Source organism: Myotis davidii, unplaced genomic scaffold, assembly GCF_000327345.1.
Source record: "Myotis davidii unplaced genomic scaffold, ASM32734v1 scaffold391, whole genome shotgun sequence".
NCBI lineage: Eukaryota > Metazoa > Chordata > Mammalia > Chiroptera > Vespertilionidae > Myotis > Myotis davidii.
Window position 1 is genome coordinate 242,483 of NW_006284336.1, and position 16,677 is coordinate 259,159.

The window sequence follows — 16,677 nt, forward strand, 5'->3', positions numbered from 1 at the left end:
GAGGCTGGGGTTGAAGCTGAAGGAGCCCAGACCTTGAAGTCAAGCAGATCTGGTTTGATACCTGGGTTTGCTACCGATTTCATATGTGACATGAGGTAAGTCTTTTAACTGGTCTCTCTATTCTTTGGTTTTCTTAGTTTTAAAATCACATTGATACTTATTCAAGGGGTTATTATGCAAAACTGATGAGATAATAAATTCTCAGGAAATTGTGCTGGTCATCATTAAACCCTCAACCGCCCTCCAAACACACACCCTCACTTCACAGCCCTCCCAAACTGCAAGCTAAGAGGCTCATTTTCAAAATCTCTTCCTGTGGTCAATAAAACTCTAAAAATGGCTTCCAAATGCCACATCCTAATCCTGGATCCTGTGAATCTGATGACACGTCCCTCCTAACACCACTCTCATCCCACACAGCACAGTGACTGCGTTGTACTATATGGCACAGTTGACTTAAAATAGGGAGTAGGCACATGGGTCTTTGAAGGCAAACAGCTCTTCCAATTGGGAAGGGAAGGGCATGTCAGAGAGTCTGGAAGAGTGAGAAGGACTGGACACTGGTGCTGGTTTGAAGGTGGAGGGAGCCACAATGGGAAGGAATGCCTAGTCTTAAGGAGCTGAGAGATGCCCCCAGCTGGCAGCCAATGAGTGAGGAATAGGACCTCAGTCCTACCACTGCCAGGGACTGAATTCTGCCAAGACCTCCATGACCTTGGCAGTGGATTCTTCCACTTCAGAGACTCCAGGTGGGAAGAAGGTATCTCTGCTGACACTTTGATTTCATCTTTGTGAGACTGAGGCAAGAATCCAGCTGTAGGGGGCGGGGGGGATAATGCGGGGATGAGGACACATATGTAATACCTTAATCAATAAAGAAATTTTAAGAAAAAAGAACCCAGCGGCAACAGGCCAGTCCTCTGACCTAAGGAACTATATGGTACGAAATGTGTGTGGCTTTAAGCCACTGTGTTTTTGGTAATATGCTACACAGCAGTAAACAACTGCTTCCACAGAGACAGGACGACAAGGAAAGAGACAAAGGCAGAGACAGAGAACAGAGCCTGGGCAAAGGGAGGAAAATCAGCAATCAACAATTGGTGAATCTGGATAAAAGGGTATAAGAAACTTCTTTGTACTATTCTTGCAACTTTTCTGTAAATTTGTAATTACAGCAAAAAAAGTTACAAGTAATTAAAGCACAGAGTAAAATAAACCCTTTGACATCTGTGTAACTGCCAGCAGATAATGCAAATTCATAAGCTCTTCATTGAATTTGATTCAGAGGTGCAGGAGCAAATATGCTGCCTCAGATCCTTTGGTAACTATATTTACAGGAGCCCTGAGTTGTCTGCTTCTGGCGGTCCTCAATGAAAAATCAAGTATCCGGTGACTTTGATAATAAATTACCAGGTTTCCGGCAATATATGGTCAAAAGGCTTCCCCTTTTAACTTTGGCACGGCCATCTTTTTTTAAAAAGATGAACACTGCCAGGATCTAACTGCAGGAGGTTTACCAATGTTATGGGGCCATGAATCTGAGGATACAGTATTGGACAAAAGCTGAATATCAATGTCAAAAAAAAAGCAGGCTAATTCCTGTGGCAATGTCTAAAAAGACATTTTAGACATTGATAAAGAGAGATATTTTACAGTTACACATATGATGAAGAGAGATATTTTACAAAACCACAAAGAAATCTTCCAGACCCATTCTGTTGAGTTTACAACGCAAAGTCTCAGAAATTACTACAGGTACAATAATGTCAATACCGACTCCATCCATCAGTGGCTTTCAGTGGTCCTTCTATACAAAGGCAAACAAACATGGATAAGCAGACTCTACTCCTTATTGATTTCTCTGCTCCACGTTTCTAGGAAATACATTTCAGAGTCTAGAAATAAGTCAAACATTGCTCAAGTTATGTTTTTAAAATCCTCCAGGTCCACTTTCTGTCAATTCTCTCACTTCTGCATTTTTCATTAAGTTTTGGGGATTAACTTTCATCCTCATACCTTCTGTCAATAGTACCCTAAGAAATTTTGACATTGATTATCAACATCAATTTCAGTTTGATGCCATCTGCTGTGCACTCTGGGACTTCAGCTCCCTTTTCTTTTCTTTCTTTTGTTTCCTAGGCTCATTTGAATTCCTGCATCTCCTGATATGTAGGAACATCATGATACTACAAAGCATTTTTAAAAAGAAGAAAATCGGATTGTATTTGAGTTTCAACAACCTTCTGTCCACGGAAAACCATCTTCCTTGCTCATAATAACTCATCAGTGGTCAAAGCACTGAAACTAGGGACTTGAATTACTATTAACTCTTTTTAGGGCTGAGGAACAAGATGTGCAGGGGAAGCACAAGCCTTTTTCCCAAGAGGGCACTTTCATTTTTGGAAAATTATAGTGATTTTTTTTAGAAAATTCTTCTCTTATGGGTATGAATTTGCATCTCTGTAATTTCTAAACATTGGTCTTTGACTTTTTATGTCCTCATGGGTTCAAATCATCTCTTTCCAGATGACTGATCTTCTAATAAATGAAAACATCCTACTCTTGCCAGTCCCCAGCTCCTGTCTTCTCCTGGTTCTCCAGAGTTTTCATAAGGCACCTCACACCTGGTCCCACTCCTGTGACCTTTGATGAGCATCAGCCTTAGAGGGCAGCCTGCACAACCCACACTTGTCACCTCTAATTGACATGCTATCCACTAGAATGGACTACAACTCTAAGAAAACTACGTTATTTATTACAACTATTAGGTCTCTTCTAGACTTTCAAATCCCGGAACAACCCAAGACACTGGTAATTTCCTGGGGTCCTGCTACCTGAAGCAAAGTAACTCAGAGTACAAAACTTTACACAATTGAGTGGAAATATAAAGCTGCAACTTTTCACATTAAACACTGACTTGTGAGACTTTACTTAAACACATTAAAATGCTTTCTTTAGAAGAATGATAGTACTTTAATGTTTAATCCTTTCATACATGAAATCTGAGTGAGGAAAAAAATATGTATTGGTCCAGGAATGTTTTTATATTTTAGTCATCTTAGGGTAAAGAGCCACAATTCCAGTTACCTATGTGTAAAATGCAGCAGCAATGTTCACGGAACAGAACTGGAAAATTTTAACTTAGTATGAGATGCTTTTCTGCATTTTGGAAAATGTAGAGAATTTTGTTTTAGATGCCATTGCCCTTCTTCACATTCTAAATAAATAAGAATGATCATATACTTTGCTTTTGGATCTATACTTAAAAGTGTGATACAATAGAGAAATATAAAAATAAAAGTTTCTACCAAATGCAAATGTTCTCCTACTATAAGATAGAAATTACCATTCTAGCTAGTTCTGCTTATAAGCTCCATTCATTTTTCAGAGGTTACTGCTTTCTTTCTAATGTCTCTCTGGAGTTGTGACCAGCTGTTCTTGTTACTTAAATGTTTGATAGGAAAACACCTGGAAATAAATGGCTTCCATGGGGAAATATGTTGCACCATTTGCCAAAAAGGAATTGGGACATAAAGAGCTAAAAGTGAATTACTCTGCTACTCCATTTAAAAAAACAACAACATCGTAGGGTCCAGATTTCAAATATTTTTCAGAAATCTGAATTTCATAGAAGTTGGACCTTCAAACAGTAATGTTCAAGTCAGCTTGGCTATTTTATTTTGATCCAGTATGAATGCTATGATTGATTTCAGGTGTGTATTTTTTTCTTCTTCTTTCAATCCAATCCTTAGATCTAAACCTATAGCAGTATATGGCTAATGAATTAAATCTGCAATACTTAATATGTACTTTCAATAAACACATTTTAGAGAACTGAAAAACTTTCTGCTTTGAACTTACTAGTACACTGAATCCCTTGGTCCCTGATACCAAGATTCTAGCCACTTCCTTTGCATTCCTTCTCTGAATCAACAATTCCAAAAACAGGACGTAAAGACAAAATTACAAAGAAAAATAACTCCATGGTATGTGGGTCTAGGATTTAATGGCTTATTCCTATGGTGATATATAGTATCTCAAATAGATGCTGAATGTGAACTGGTATCCAATGATTTCACATTTGCAAACACACACACACATGATTCTATTATTGGTGGAAAATGTCAGAAAGTACACATAACAGATTGCTAATGGCAGTTTCTTCTGGGGGTTCGAATTGCAAGTGGGTATGAAAAATTTTGCTCCCTGGCATTTTTCAATATATATTGTATATTTAAAATGAATTAGAAAAAGAAAAATCACTAATTTTGCTACTGATAGCCATGTATTGAAAGTTCTGTCTGTGAGTAAAAATCATGCTGCCATACTTAAGATTTCATAGATGATACCAAGTGCTTTCTCAAATGTCATCACTCGAGGTCCTTGTGACAGCTCTGTACCATCAGTAGGGTAGATATTCTCCTTTTCCTTGGACAGATTAGTAAAATAAAGCGCAAAGTCAGTTCACAGGCCTGAACCAGCTGTTGTTTCTTCTAAATCCTGCCTCTAAAACAAAGCAACCAACCTTGCTGGAAACATTTCATTCAGAAAGTGCTCAGTGAACGCTGAAAGTGTACCAGGAAACAAAATGAAATCAATGTGTGTTTCATAATCTTTTTGGAGATGCACCATAGATAAGATGGAATAAACTCAGATAGTATTTCTGAGTCTAACGGTGATCAAGCAAGTTTTACAACCTCGGTGTGTTCTGAAAGGCAGTCACCGCAGCCAACATGAGTGCTTTCAGAGCTTCAGTGATTGATGATGATGATTGTTGTTATTTGCTTCTTATCTTCTCACTTCAGGTTAGAAATGTTTTAAATTAGTTCCCTAGTTTTTTCAACTTATGCCTGTCTTCCTGGGCAACCCTCACTCTGCCCCTTGATATCCTGGGCAAAGATTTATTATGTCTTCATGTGTAATGATTCACCGTGCAATTTGTGTTGTCTGTGACTATTCTGAAATAATCGTAATGCATTTATTGTGTTACCTGGATAACAGATCTCGGTAATGGCATAATCTGATTAGGGTATCACTCAAGCTTATCATACACCAAATAGACCTTGAGCACCAACTGGCATTTTGCATGGTGGCATGGTTAATAAAATGCCAGAAAGCCTCTGGCTTCAGAGAAGCAAGGCAAATACTACCAAAGAGATTGAGTACTTATTTATTTAAAAAGCACTAATGTAGCAGCTGCCACAGGACTTACTGTAGCCATGCACTGACTATATAGCCATGGCACTCTTTGTTGACACTTCATCACAAGTCAAGAAGGGCAAGAGCAAAAACAAGTTGTTGTGTGTCTCCTCTGTGCCAGCCACTCTGGACAGAGCATGAGAAATGAAGGCATACAATCCAACAAAATATCATCCCTGTCTTCAAAAAATGTAAAAACTGGGGCCACATGCAGAAAAAGAGTGGATTTCAATAAAGCAGGATCATTGCTCTGATGGGGATAAATAAGGATGCTTTGGATGTGGAGTGAGTAGTGGTCGGAGAAAGGTTCCTGGAGGAGATGGTACTTGAGCAGAAACTGGAAGGGTGAGTGAGGACGGACAGATAGCAGTGGTCATTCCACAGTAACTAATTTTCCTCTGTGAAACTTCTAGACATTTTTGCTGCTTATATTAAGTTAATAATGCTAGAGAGGAAAAAAAAGAAGAATGCTGATTTCCTCAGATTCAAACACACACACACACACACACACACACACACACACATGCATGTACATACCCAAACTAGGTACTTTTAAAAGATTAAAGTTGTCATGTGAAAATGCTCTCTCTTTGGGGGTTTTAATTGGCAAATGCAGAACTCTTTATTGATCCCATTACCTTAGGAGAGTCAGAGGAAAACTAAGGTTGTGACCACAAGGAGAACAGATTATAACCCTGTGGAGGCGGGCAGCCAAGGAGCAGGAGCTCTGAGAATGTTCTTTCCAAATCCAACATCTTACACAAGGCTGGGGCTTAAGTTTATCTAGCAAAGATTAGCAAAGTGCATCCAATAATGAGCTTTCCCTAAAAAAATGGAAGATATTTAATAGCAAGCTAAATATCAAAAGAGCACGTTTTATACATCATAACCTTTAAAAAGTTTATTTCAGGGTGAAGAGTTTTATGTATACATATATATTCTAATATATTTGAGCTATTAGAAGAATTACACTTCCACCAAGCCATATTCAATAATAACATACTGCTTCATAATTATGGAGTGATAAACATCATTTCATAGCAGAAGATTTGAATATTATGAATCCACATGATTTTCACTTTAATCTTCCTGAAATTCTTTAGTTATATTCCATCAATTTAAAAATCAGACTTTATCAGTATAATCAATTCTTGGTATAAATCGATTAGCACACTTAGTTCGCTCAAGTTCACTCTGAACTGCAAATAGTTTAATATTGCTAAAAACTCAGAGGGGAGGATAAGAAATGGTGAAATCTTAGGCTTGAAAGGAGATAAGGGCCTGATCATGTAGAACCCTGTGTATCCTGGGATGGGATCAGACTCTAATCCTCAAAGCAAAGTGGGACCAAAATGTAGTGTGGCCAGGAGAGGGATACAATTTCAGATCAGTGTGTTAGAATGACTGGCTTCATACCAACCTGGAGAAAGGGCTAGAAAGAGTAAAAAAAAAAGCCAAGAGAGAGACAGACTATTTCATCCATTGCAGTAGAAGTAAGAATGGAAGAGAGGATTACTCAAGAGATGAAATGTGAAATATTGAGAGGTAAGGAAGATTCAAGAGGTAAGATCAAGGTGGCCACCATGTTCCTGCTTGACTGACCTCCTGAAACAATGAAAATCCTATCCACTAGACCAGTGGTTCTCAACCTTGGCTGTACATTAGAATCACCTGGGAATCTTTTTAAAATCCTTATTTCTAGGCCTCATCTTCCGGAAATTCTGTTTCTTTGTTACTAATGTTGTGGCCCCACCCCATAACAAAGAAACAGAATTTCCGGAGGATGGGGCCCAGAAATCAGGGTTTTAAAATGATTCCCAGGTGATTCTAATGTGCAGCCTAGGTTGAGAACCACTGCACTAGATGGTTCTTTCATTAGGCTGTTGACATTATATCCAGGTATTAAAGGCTGAAGAGGGACTACACGTGTGGAAATGAGGAAGATGGCAGACCTAAAGAGAATAGTCCCTATGCAGGTCCAAAATAATAGAAGGAAAGCACTTTTCTGACGACTTTGATATGTAGTTAGATTTGAGAACCATCAATAAGCCTCATAACTCAACTCCTCTGTACAAGACACTACTAGTAAAATCCAAACTCTCAGAATACTCCACAGGGAAGGGGAAGGGAGGAGAAGAGAGGGGACGGGAGAGGAGGGGGAGGGGAAAGCTAACAAGATGCTTCCCCAGGCCCCTACCCCGAGTTCACTGCTGCCTCACTCTTCCTAAGTCTTTTCTCAATTGGAAAATCATAATTGGCAGCCTATCAGGACAGCCACCAGAATGAAGTTCATTAAACTCAACTGAGAAGAACTGGGAAACCAGAGCCAGGGAGAAACAGCAGCACTTAAACAAACAGAAAATATATGGTTCCTGGAAACTACAGAGACATAAGAACTTTTGCAGATTAACACAGTCCCCTGTGAAGAAGTGCTCTTACAATTAGTCATGTTAAATTGCCAAGGTACATTTTCAGCATGAGCCCACAGCTGCCCCATCTCAGCGCCAGGGAGTGTTATTTTTACTCTTACAGTTACAACAAGATTCTAATTACCGAAACTGCCGATGTCACCTTAATTACAGTTTTATTTAATGATCTCATTGGGCACTGTGGTATGATGGGGGATTTTTTAAAATAAAATACAGCACAGAAGGGGAGAAGGAGGACTTAGCCCCCAAGGTATTAGCCTGCAGCTTACTGAGGGGGAGGGAAGCATAGACTTAAGAAAAGTTAGCAAAGAGCTCCAAGTCACAGGGAACGTTGTTAAAATTTACATTTGGCATTTGTTGTTATTAAGGTGAAAAAGAGCGCATTTTAAAAACGCAAGTTCATGCTTTTACAGCGAGACATTATTGGAAATAATAGTCGTTGATACTTGTGATTCTCAGCACACACCAAAATGTGTGGGAAAGGCCTTACCTGTGCTAACGATGTGCACATTTCCTGAGTGCCCACTGTATGAATGTTCCAGGCAAACCCCAGGAGCTTGCAATTCAATAGTGAGAGTAAGTGACAAAGACATCCATTAACTGCACGTCAACAGCTGGGTGCTAAACAGTCTGTGAAGTGGTGTGAGTGACTAGTGATTGTAACTAGTACAGTTAATCAAAAATAGGCTTCCTATTGTAATGTAAATAGTAAAAGGCTCAATATGGAATCCACCTCAGAAAATATCTCTTTCATCTCCTTCATTCTATTGGCAAGGAGAGTGAGGCTCAGAGGTCAGGGCTTTCTCAAATTGCACAGTAAATTGGTGACAGAGCTGACATTATAATCCAGGGGCTCTGAGACTCAACGCTGCCCAGGGTCAAATCTTGAGCAACCTTCAGAAGAAGCTAAGGAAGAGAAAGTGAGCGCCCGTGTGTGACAGAGGTGGTAAATGCAGGGGATATCCTTTTGCCAATACTATTCCAGCATGCCCACAGACATGGCTCCAGTCCATGACATGATTTGTTGTATAAATAGGAGAGTGGCACAGAGGATGGGAGAAAACTATTAGGATGATGAGGGAAGTGAGCTATGAACAATTTATGGAGAACCACATCCAGAGACCTTAGTTTCGAGAAATAATTGGAAGCCATTTCAAAATTACCCCCAAAAGAACTGCTTTATATAATCAAAATGTATTTTGTTGATAAATCTTGTTCCTACAAATAGGGTAGATTCAAAAAAAGCCAGAAATAGGGCTGTCACTATCATCTGGGAATCACCTCAGTGTATGCTGGGAACCAGAAGGAAACAGGAGCCACAGGAGAGAATTGGGCGGTGGAATGAATAAGGTCTGCAGATTTTACTCGCTCTTCAAGGACAGAAATTATTTTTTAAATCTTAAAATATAAGTTTGCAAGTCAAATAAAACATTGGTAGTAAAAATTTGGATTTGGAAGAAGAAAATAAACTCCATCTTAAATATACTTCATTTTAGATGGCAGTGGGTCTCCCAGGTGGTAAAAAAGAAGAGACAAAAATTCAATAACATTAGTGGCCAGGACCTGATATAGGAAGGTGAGAGAAAGAGAGACAGCCACATATTGAAGGGAGAAAAAATCTCTTCAAAAGCCTGAATTGCTCTACCCAGTAAAAATATAAATGGTCAAAGCTTAACTTGTCAAATAGACAAAAAGTATTTTGGTCAAAATATCATTTCTTTTACACTGGTAGCTCTTAAAAATTGGAAAATGATACGGGCCTTCACTACACTAATCTGATACTAAGGAATCATCCTCAAGATTATCAGATATCGCCTGTAGCTCCATGCGGCTAATGTTCTCTTTATGGGACATAAAGCTGCCTTAGCATCAGGCTTATTACAGAAGGCAGCTTGAAGAGACATATTTGCCCTGCTTAAGCTTTTAAAAACTTATAAAAATAGCAAGCGCATCTCATCTGGCTCTCGTGAAATAACATCCCCGAGAAGAAGCAGCATTTCAAAGAGCCTGGAAAACAAATGCCTCCCCAGAGACCTGGCCTCTCCTGGCAGACTTTTTGTCAACGCTCTTGGGGAGTTTTATGTAGAACCAGATGGGGCAAATTTTGTCTTTTATCGCCACAGCCTCTAATTGATGGGTTTCCATGGAGAGCCTGTCTCTGAAAGTGCATGAAACCATCTTCATCCACGTTCCCTTAAGTTCTTTTCAAGAGCTTTGTTTTCTGGAAGTCTACCCCACTGACAAGATTGGAATCAATGCAATTAAGATGAACAAATCACTTTGCAAATATTTTCTACAATGAGCCGCCTCTTAAAATCCATGAAGGCATTGATAGCAGTCTACTTTTCTCCATGGAGTTCAAATGGCTGCAAATTGGTGAAAGTTTAGATAAAAGTTGGAGATAAATCCAATCATTAGGATCAATGAGTGAAATTATGCTTAAAATCCAACCTTTGTCCCCAAATCTTACCTTTAAGGAGAAGCTAAGATTTCAATGTCCTTTCTCTCTATTACTGGACAGAGTTGCCTGATTTGTACTTCCCCCGATCCTCACTGTTCAACTCAGCCTACAAGGGAGGTGTAAATAATTATCAAGGAAGCCTCCAAGTGGACACAGAAAAGTGCATACAGAGTAAATGCCATCTATGCCCAGCTCCTCTCCATGGCACTTGCCACTGCTGTACCTGCTGCAGGTGCCCTATTGCTCTGGGCCCCTGCAGGGAAGATGAAATGGAAGTGCTGGGAAGTGCAGATAGAAGGGAGCTGGAGGATAAATGCCCCATCTTCATTGTTCCTTGGTTGGGTAATTCTGAGATCTGGCACTGATTCCTACTGGCTTCCTTCCTCTCCCTGCCTCACTTCCTCACACCCTATCAATGCCTCCTGGAATCACCTTCCAAATAAACATTTGCAGCCTAAGGCTGTTTTGGGTCAACTAAAATAGGTTATTACGACATAAGTGCAAGAAAGCATAGTTGAGGAACAGAACAGGGGATACAGATAGTCCGTGATAACTGCCACGCCCAATAATATCCCTGATAGTGGAATCCTAAATAGGTAAGAAGCAATCCAGAATGAGTGTATGTGCTGGCCAATCCACTTTCTTCCTTACCACTGAGAGGATTCTTGTGAGCATACTTTTGAATTTCCTCTAGCCATGCCTTCCTTCTGTTCACATGTCACAGGCAATCAAAAGCAGCCGAGAGTGTGTTTTCAATCAAATCAAAGGCAGGCCAAGGGCTATGATGGCAGCATCTTTCAGGAGAGACTTACTTTGAGACATAGTGTAAACTTCAGATTTGATCCTCAAATCACCCTATCTTCCTGGAACCTGCTTTATTCACCAACTTTCCTAGAAACTCATTTGTAAATAAGAGCATTTGAAATTTGAAAACTTACATTAGTTGCCATTTTATTTTTGCATAAACAAGCAAGATTTATGTAAAATCTAGGCTATACCTTGTACACGTATGGAAGCAAACAAGAATCGAAGACTTTGGTTTATATATATTTGTAGTTTCATGTTAACTTCAAAGTACAGAAACTTCATCAGAAGTTAACATGAAACTAGAAATATATATAAAGCGAAGTCTTCCTTATACAGGTGAGTTTTTGGAACATTGTTTCACATCATCATCCAGAAATTTACCATTTATCAAGAAAATCAGACTGCCTTCCAGCTGCTGGTCAATAGAATGGACCGTGGAGCAATTTCCGTCCTAATGCCTGATTATGTGCTCATCCTCAACGACGGACTTGGGTGCTCACAGCTATGGCTTCTTCTTCCAACTCTTTTCCCCTCTGGCTACACTTCACAATCAAAGTAAAGTTTGTCTGCTTAATTTAATACCTGCTTTGCTCAATTCATTTATCAGTGTTTGGCTGATCTCTTTCCAAGTGGCAGATATTTGGGCGTAAATATTTTCTACTCCACGTGTAATATGTGGCCTGAGGTAACTTGCATCAGAGATGGCATTAAGCTATGTGAAATGATGGACTGTTTTCCTTCACATTACCTTCCTCCAGGTAAACTACTCTGTAGATTAGTAACTGGTTTTCCTTGATTTATTTTTGAAGGTTACTCCATATTCCTTTACACAGTACTTTTCTATGAATTATGCATGCTGTTAAGGTCCAACACCCAGCAAAGGCTGTGGAGCATAATTTCTCCTCTTATAATTTATATTATACCACCAGAAATGACTTCAGCTTCTAAATTTTTCATTCAGAAGATACAGCTTGATACTCCAATGGGAGGCTTTGGAGCTACCCAATAATATTTCAGTTTAGTGCTGTTAATTTTGTTTCAAGCTTGGCATTTCCCCATGTTTTAATTATAAATGTTCTACACAAAATGAGCATAAACACATAAAACCTACACTGACCCCAAAACAGAAAAGATCTAAAACATGAGTATTACAGGCATACCTCAGAGACATTGCACATTCAGTTCCACACCATCGCAGTAAAGTGAGGACCACAATAAAATGAGTGGTTAACCTTTTTGCCGGTGGAGGGTCTTGCCTTCGATTTGTTAAAAACAAACAAACAAAAACATCTATGAAGTGCAATAAAGCAATAAAGCAAAGCACAAAACAAGGTATGTCTGTACTAATCCGTTTCTACCTGAAGCAAAAACTAAACTGAGAAATCAAAAAAAAAAAAAAGAAGAGATGCGAATGGAAACAGAAAAAGAGATGAAAAGAACCTGAATGCTAGAGATGTTAGTTTTTACCATCATGTTGTCCTGTCTTATCAATCACATCTCAATACTGTTTTGTTAACTTCTATCTCCTTTAGTTTGGTTTAGCCTGTACCTGTTATTTCCCATGTTCCTCCCTGTCCATGGAACTTTCTCCTTTAGTTCTTAAAATCATAGCCTAGAAGAATAGGAAGACCTTGGAGGACCCCGCCCCCTGACCAGCAGCATCGTCATCTCTCAGTCCCCATCCCATCCCAGAAACTCTCGGGGTGGGGCACATCTGCTGCAGCCAGTCCTCTGGGGGATTCTGATAGGCGTCTGTCTGAGACGGCCCAAAACTGATCAAGAGTTACATCCTAGGCATGGCCTCGGGTTATCCCTGCTCACCTTTTACACCAGCAGCTGCTTGTGGGGAAGCTGCTTCCTACAGCTGTCCCCTGGCAACACCTTGTCTCAGTTGCCCGATTTATGTTTTGCTTTCCTCCTGAGCTCCGGGCATCTGCGATGTGTTTAAAAACCAGCTTATTCCTCATATTCCCACAACATACTATATGTATGTAGGGGTAGTTTACATCCCATTGGGCAGCCTTTGGCCAGTGGGGATGAGAGGTGACAGACATTTCTGCGTTTGTCCCTTAGACGGAAATGCTGAGGCACACTCTAAATGGCTCCCCATGTGGTGGCCAACTCAAACAAAGGCGTTTTTCTCTCCACCCTCTTTCCTTGTGTTACAGTCCTGTCGGTTATCCCTTTCCCTGTGATCACTTCCCAAGACAAACTGTTTGCTTGTATAGCAGGGTGGAGGAATCGAGCCGGAGAAGTAAACGCTTATTTTAAAGATAAAACAACTATCAGTGGAGTTCCTGTGTAAGTGAGAAAACACACACACACACACACACACAAACACACACACACACAAACAAGAAAATCCTCTGAAGAGAGGAAAGGGAATCCCATAGCTTCCATTGCAGGGATTGGGTTGGTTGTATTTTTCTTTATCACTTCTCTCAAAAAAGAGTGAGTACTGCATTCTTCAATAAAGCAAATAGAAAGTTATATCCAGTTCCAAGTACATCAGTCCTTAGCAATTACTGGAATGTTTTTGCATCTATCTATGGGAGTGGGGGGTTTAGTAACAGTGTGGTACAACTGTTGACTCACTGGCTCCATGAAGCATTACTTTCATTCAAGTGTGTGCGTGTGTGTGTGTGTGTGTGTGTGTGTGTGTGTGTGTTCACTGTTGTGGGGGGGGGTGGCAGAATGAAATAGCCTTCCCTATCCCTAAAAAGAAAGTGAATTTCAGTAAAAATTTAATTAGGAGCAGAAAAGGCTGGTACAAACCTTGCTATTAACTTAACGTATCACAAAATGACTTCACCTACATATGTTTTGTTCCTTATTTTCTAACATCTGTAGTATGATTATAATAATAAGCTTCGTAGAGAAGAAAATATTTTTCTATTCTGAAACTTATTTTTCCCTCAATCATGAATATTGCTTCAAAATTCATATTTATATTCTATTTTATAAAGTTATTTTCCAAATACCTGTCAACCTACCTATAGCGTACATGTTTTAAAATCAACACACTGAAAAACATTGTGCTTAAATCCATAAGATATTGCCATTAAGGTAATATTCTATTATGTTTTTTCCTACTTATATACATACATTTTTTAAATACACACAGTATCTCTGAAAGAATTAGTATTTTTTGTCATTCACTTTTATGAAGAGTTAGGGTTTTGGAACAAAGAGTAATTTTACTTCAATAAGTTATACATACATTATGCATTCCAATAAATTTAAATGTTCTTCTTTCATTGTTTTTCATGGAAAATATTCCACTTTTTACATGTTCCTTAAAATAGTAGAATTAAAGGATATGAATCGCAAATTTTAAAATTGCAGGAAAATATGATCATTTAAAGGTTTAATTAAGTTCTTGGTGTGTGTTTTTAAATTAATTTCTTCTCTTAGAGGACTTCACAATTAAATTTTAATTCCAGTGATATTCTTTGGAGGAATCACCCGAAGATTATGGAATGTTCTTTCTCTGTCACATAACCATTAAGTATATATTTGAAATTTTGACTGAGCCTCTACCAATAAAAAAGTTGGGAATCGCTACTGACAGGAGATAAATGAGGCTGGTTGTAGGAGGTTTTATGCAGATAGGATTAAAAAATGACTGTCTCATTTTCCCGGCTCGAGAAAGTCCCTTCAAGTCCAGCTAGAGGTGTGAGTATGACACATGTATATTTTCTAGAAGCTAAGTTGACACAGAAGTCAATTACACACAACACACACAAACACACACGTGTTAAGTATATATCCCTTGTAAAGTACAAAAAGCTATTTATGAAAGCTTACTTCTATCACAAGACAAAGTCGAGTTCCTTTGCGGCCACAGATGTTATAAAGTGAATCCTGTCATTTTAACAAACATTATAAAGTTGCTTTAACCCTTTCCTTAAAGGTGCAGGCTTGGTATCTCCTTACAGTGGATACTACTGAGCTATAAAAAAGGAAGGGACCCTTGATTCAGGCAATGACACGAATAAATCTTAAATGCATTTTACTAAATGAAAGAAACCAAACCCCAAAGGCCTTATACTGATGCCATTCATAAGACGCTAGGGAAGGTTATATGATTCCAAGGGTTGGTTGTGGAAGGAGGGGTGGTCTGCAAAGTGCATACACAGCACAGTTTAGAGTATGGAACTTCTATAACAGCTTTATTGATGTATAATTAATGTAAAAGAACTGCACATATTTAATGTGTATAATTTGATGAGTTTGGACATCTGAAAATGTCCATGATACTGTCACTACAATCAAGGTAATAAACAAATCCAACACCTCCCAAACTTCAAGAAATCAGCCTAGATACTGAGGGATCCCAGGATGAAATGCAGATGGTGACAAATGACTAACTACATGTAGAAAGCAGAATTCTAACATGGCCCCTAGATGTCCTATCCTAATCCTGGGACAATGAATATGATGAGATCTCACACCCATGACTACATTATGTTACATGTCAATGGGGATTTTTCAGATATAATTAAAATTACTAATCAGTTGACTTTCAGTAAATCAAAAGAGAGAGTTTCCAGATGGATCTAATGAGTAGTTTCAAAGCAGATTTGTATCCAGTTGGGAGCAGAAGTTAGGTTCTAAGTGGAAGGATTCATTGCTGACTTCAGAATTTGTCAGAGCTATGTACAAGGACCAGAGAGTAACTTCTGAGAGCTGAGAGTGGCCTGGCCGACAGCCAGCAAGGAAATGAAGACTTTACTCTTCTAGCTGCAAGGAACTGGCATCTGTCAACGACGGGAATGACCCTGGAAGTGGGCTCTTCCCCAGAGCCTCCAGTCAAGAGCCCAGCACAGCCAACATCTTGATGTCTGCCTTGTGAGACCCTAAGCACAGAGCCCAGTGGAGTCCACCTGGACTTCTGACCAAGCCAACTGTGAGCTAATAAATGGATTTTCTCTTCAGTCGCTAGGTTGTGGTAAATCAGCACAGCAACAGAAAACTAATACATGGAATTACAAATGGATGGCATATCCTCACTGGAGTGGGGAGGGGAATGAGCTGACCTACATAACTTAGGAAAACAGTGTTCTGACTGGGCACTGAAGATTAAAGACAAAAAGAACTGCACTTAAACACTGCACTCTAATGGGTAATTTTGTTTCTCTCTAGAGAATAGGCTAGCAATTCTGAAAGTACTTTATATGCATGGTAAGATTAAACAAGTAAAATCATTTGTATATCATGGGAGCCAGGTTTCTCACCATCCCAAAAACAAGTTACTTACCAAAAAGCAAGGGGGGAAGGCTAGATTGTGGATTCAACATAAATATAAGTGTAAGCTCCTGTTTTATAGATAGACACAGAAATAAAAAGAGATGTGTATATATACTTGAGTTAGTAAAACACTTTCTAGCTCTGTTTGCTGTGTGAGCCCAGGATCAGTGATGCCCCAGTAGCAGTAATGAACATACCTAGTATATAAGTCGTAATTTCTAAACACCATTTCCAATCAAAGGAACCAGGGCTCTTTGGAGAAATGGTTGATTTTGAACTGAGGCAGGAAATATACACAATAAGCCTGGAAAATAGTACAGTGCCAGGAAATAAGTGCTTGAACAGAACAAGATTAAAAAAAAAAAAAAAGCAGCCGATCAATGATTCTTTCTCATCATTGATGTTTCTATCTTTCTCTCCTTCTCCCCTCCTCTCTGAAATCAATTTAAAAAAAATGTTTTAAAAAGAATGGGGGAATATCACAAGGAACAGGAGTCAACTGAAAAATCTCATAGTGGCCAATATTGAAAA